The sequence below is a fragment of the Heterocephalus glaber genome, unplaced genomic scaffold (genome assembly GCF_053883595.1).
Source record: "Heterocephalus glaber isolate CG9 unplaced genomic scaffold, H.glaber_assembly_v1.0 deba00000122, whole genome shotgun sequence".
In the NCBI taxonomy this organism is placed as follows: domain Eukaryota; kingdom Metazoa; phylum Chordata; class Mammalia; order Rodentia; family Bathyergidae; genus Heterocephalus; species Heterocephalus glaber.
This window is the reverse complement of record NW_028258138.1, coordinates 10,541,045-10,545,632: the sequence shown is the minus strand read 5'-3', so window position 1 is coordinate 10,545,632 and position 4,588 is coordinate 10,541,045. Positions and strand designations below refer to the sequence as shown.

General features: G+C 41.2%; 1 non-coding gene across 1 annotated transcript; it reads right to left on the bottom strand.

Moving 5' to 3' along the window:
• Nucleotides 1-405: 405 nt before the first annotated feature.
• Nucleotides 406-512, bottom strand: LOC147830334 (U6 spliceosomal RNA). The gene has a single exon (XR_015439408.1). It is a non-coding gene; the product is annotated as a U6 spliceosomal RNA (small nuclear RNA).
• Between the last annotated feature and the right edge of the window lie 4,076 nt (nucleotides 513-4,588).

The following is a 4,588-nucleotide window of genomic DNA, read 5'->3' as shown; positions in this document are numbered from 1 at the left end:
CTATATGCATTTATATTTTTACAGCTCTAATTCACATACAAGTCTGTGATGTACTTCTCTTTTAACCATTGTTATATGTTACTACTCTCTTTAAAGTAATTATTTTAATGAGTGCATAATATTTCACAGAGTAGATGTATCATTATTTCACCATTTCCCTTTTGATGAGCATTGGGATTACTTCTATTTTTCCCCCCTTTTTTTTTGTACCAGGGATCGAACTTGGGACCTTGCGCTTTCGAAGCAGGCGACGGAACCCCTGAGCTAAATCCCCGGCCCTATTTTTCCCTTTAATAAATAAGCATATATATATATATTTTTTTTTTTTTTTGGTACCAGGGATCGAACTTGGGTCCTTGTGCTTGCAAGGCAGGCGGCAGAACCACTGAGCCAAATCCCTGGCCCTAAAATATGGAACACTTCACGAATTTGCATGGCATCCTTGTGCAGGGGCCATGCTAATCTTCTCTGTATCGTTCCAATTTTAGTATATGTGCTGCCGAAGCGAGCACTAAATAAGCATACTTAAAAATACACACACCTCATCCAGAAGATATATATCTACTCCATCCTCTAAATCTGGAAGCTCTACATCTGAGAATTCAACCAATCACAGATCAAATGTACAGTTTTAGAAGAAAATTGTGTGTATACTAAACGAGTACAGAGTTTTTTTCTAGACATTATTACCTAAACAATACAATGTAACAGCTATTTATACAGCATTTACATTGTATTAGATAGCACTAGTAACTTAGTGGTGATTTAAAGTATATAGAAGGTTCTAGGTTCTGTGCAAATTCTATGCCATTCTATAGAAGGGACTTTGAGCATCTGTGGATATCTGTTGATATCTCTGGGGGTCCTGGTACTGAGCCCCCACAGATACTCAGGAAAGGTTTCCCACAACTTACAATAAAATAGGAAAATTTCTAGCTTCCAACAGTTAGTTATCCTTTAATAAGTTAGCCCTTGTATGGTTTTGCTGTTCATTTAATCTTGACAACAGCCCTGAAGGTAAATATCACTATTATCCTTATTTTACAGCCAAGGCAGAGGAGAAATATGGCTCAGAGAGTCTATGGAATTCAGCCAATGCTAAGCAGCAGTGGAGAAATAATTCAAACCCGAGCATATGACTCCTGACTCCTTTCTCCTTACCAGTGGCTTTGTGCTGCTACCTACTCCACTTATTATGCTAAAGTATGTACTTAGTGCAATTAAATTAAAAAATTACGTAAAATCCACATTGTGCTCCTGGCTTACCTACTGTGCCCCTGAGTTTTCTCCTTATGATGGTTGTAATACAACTTTAAGATCAGCAGAATGCAAGAGAGGAAGCTGGAGTTTGTATTTTCCGTTTAGTTCAACTCTTTTGAATAAGGACTCCCTGTTTTTCCATCCTGGTCACGAAGTAGTCCTGAATTGTCCCAGAGTAGAAGGGAGAGATTTATGGACTGAATCTTGGTCCAAGTCAGAGAGAAAAGTATTCTTTAGAAAGACATCTTCTGATGATTATTTTGAGAGACTTTTGGTAATCCCTAGCAAATCTGCATGTTAATAGAAATCATTTACTCAAAGCAGGGATCCAGGAAAATAGCTTTACATAATAACAGTAGCTTGATTTGATTACTCCAATTTGGTTCTTGCTGTTGAATTAAAGGTAAAGCCAAGGTTTTGGAAGTTTTACAGGGCAATACACAAAATGGGAATAGTAAATGAAGACCAGCTCTGATTTCAACCTGCACATCTTTATTACTTCTAATGAGCAGGGAGATAGAGGTAAGATGGAGGAGTAAAACCATCAATAATCTCCTTAGCATTCGGGATGATTTATTGGTTTCTTTCCCACATGGAGAGCTCTAAGCCTGCCTAATATTTGTTAACACTTCTTGGCAGCATCTTCCTGAAAGAGGTGATTTTCTTTCTTATGGTGCAGTGTCCTTCTGTTCGCTTCCTCCCCACAGTGCTGATAGATAGTTTTTGGTTGTATTTGTCCATTTTGAACAGCAGCAATACTTTCTAAAATTTTTTATTTTTATTTTTTTGGTACCAGGGATCGAACACGGGACCTTGAGCTTGCGAGGCAGGCAGTGCAATACTGTTTAAAAAAAAATTATGAAGTTATTTTAACTTACAGAAGAATCCCGAACACAGTACAGAGAGTCCTTGGAGGCCCTTTACCCAACTTCCTCTGTTAGCATCTTACATGGCATAGAGCGTTTATCGAAGTTGAAGAATTCACTTTGCTTGACACCATTAGCCAAAGCTCAGAACTTAGTCACAAGACAGATTTGCAGCTAATGTTCTTGTTCCATCCCCAGACCCCACTCTGCATCCAGCGGTCATGTCCTCTTAGTCTCCTCCCATCTGTGACAGCCCCTTGGCCCTTCCTTGACTTCATGGCCTGGCCACTTTTGGAGCACTGGTCAGCTGTTGTACAGAATATGCACCCCGATTGGAGTTTGTGTCTGATGCTTCCTTGTTACCAGGAAGCTGGGTCCCGATGCAGTGAGGAAGGGGCCCCTTGCATCCCAGGTCCTTGGTTCTTTGTCCCCTTGATGAATCCTTCAAGACACACGGGCTATGTGGAAGTATAGGTAGAATTTACTGGAAAGTAGACAAAGAGAGTCACACCTTCCAGTGAGAAGGCAGGCAGTGCCATGGAGGCATCTGCATGGAGAGTGAATTTGGATTGAACTCGGGTCCTTGTGCTTGCATGTATTTTTATACATACAAAAATTACTCCTGGGTTTCCGAGAACTAGGATAATTATGATGTTTAACATGTTACTTAGAAGTTATGTTAGAATTGCAAAATGTCTTCCTGTCCTTTTTTGATGGTTAGGTTGCTCAGGGACTATAATCATGTAAGAAACTTACAAAAGGTAAGTTCTTAATTTAAACCAGCTCCCAGCCCAAAGCAGAAGCATCCTTTCCTGATATCACGGGGCTGTAGGCTATGGCACCCAGGAATGCTGCGTGCCTTGTCCTGGCCAGGGGGCCAGGTATGAGAAGGAATATGCACAACTTGTGACTTTAAAATGTCACTCTGCTCTGTGTAATCACTTTGGGTCCAAGACCAAACAAATGATTTTAAGTGATTGAAGTCTTTCTTTACTTAACTTGAAATTCATACTATTTTGGACCCTTGTCTCTCAGTCCCACTACTGTCTGGCTAGCTGCTTACCATCCTCATCTTATATTATAGACAGGTAACCTAGCTAAGCCTGACTAACAGGCAGTCAGAGACACCTGGGCCCTCGAGGGAGTCAGTGCAGAAGATGAAACACTAAGATCGCAGCCAGAGGAGAATCTGAACAGAGCCAGGCCCCAAGATGGAGCCGCGATAGCCAGGCCTGCAAGCCTCCCTAGTGATATCAGCAGCTTGAGACTGGACTGTAATTAGCACCACCTGGTCCAGTGAGGCCAGATAGACATCAGATGCATAGGTGGAGGATCAGAATACCTAGACACATCCCTTTCCAGGAATGCCTTTGACCTTTCTACATTAGAAATTATTGATAAGCCAAAGTTAATGATGCTCACCATATACCCTTGCTACGTTGTTACAATATTAGCTAAGTGACTATACTCATAATCCTACAGCTTGATCGCAGTTTGACCCACATTATATTCACGTTATGATTTTGCTGTTTAAATTATCCTTGGACAAACAGCCTCAGCAGCCACCCACTGGAAAGCTCTTCTGGAAATCCAGGAGCCGCTCTTCTCCTTATTTCTAACAAAACTCTCCTAATCTCTTCCTTTGGTTGGTGACTTTATCCCTCAATGTTGTGAGACCACAAGCATAGTACATACAGCAACAACGAGACTGGGGTTTTGCGTTAAGGGAAAGGAAACCATGAGGTAATAAATGTATTGTTTTCAGGACACCGTGTCATCCTTGAGCACTTGGCTGAGGCCATAATTGCCTCTGTAAACTAGCTATTTTCCTCATTATGAATAGTAAATAAGGGGGGCGGTTTGAGACTATACACATTTCCTGGTTTTGCTTAAACATTCACAGGTATACTTTTTGTTCCACAAAGCAGTAGTTTAACCTCAGCTAAATGCTTACAACACGTCAACAGGGACTCTTGGAATTGGTGATGGGCACAGGAGCTTCCCTTCTTCCCTTCTTCCTGGAAGCCCAGCATTCCTAGAAAAGGCTGGCACACCTCTTATTTCCTCCACCAGCCATCCGACAGCTGGATGCAATGAGGGTCAGAAAGCCAGGTGTTGGACCCCATTCTTATCGTAGCATGACTTGGCCTGCTCCCCAGAATCAAATTCATCCTCCATGTTTCTTAGAAATAACATGACCATGGAAGCTGGGAAAATGCGAAGTAATGAAATAAACAGTGTCCTGTCAGAGAAATAAGTATCTATGACTTACACTGCAGAATGGCGAGGCAGACTTTCTTCGTGGGAATGGTCACAAGAAATACAGGGGTTTTCAAGATGTGTTGTGTATGTGTACCAACTCCTTACGAGGAATGCAATCGTTATGTGCTACAAAATGTGCTTAGCTAAAAACAAATTCTTTTGGAGTTTTCATAGGGCCAAAGGTTGAATTTAACTCTTAA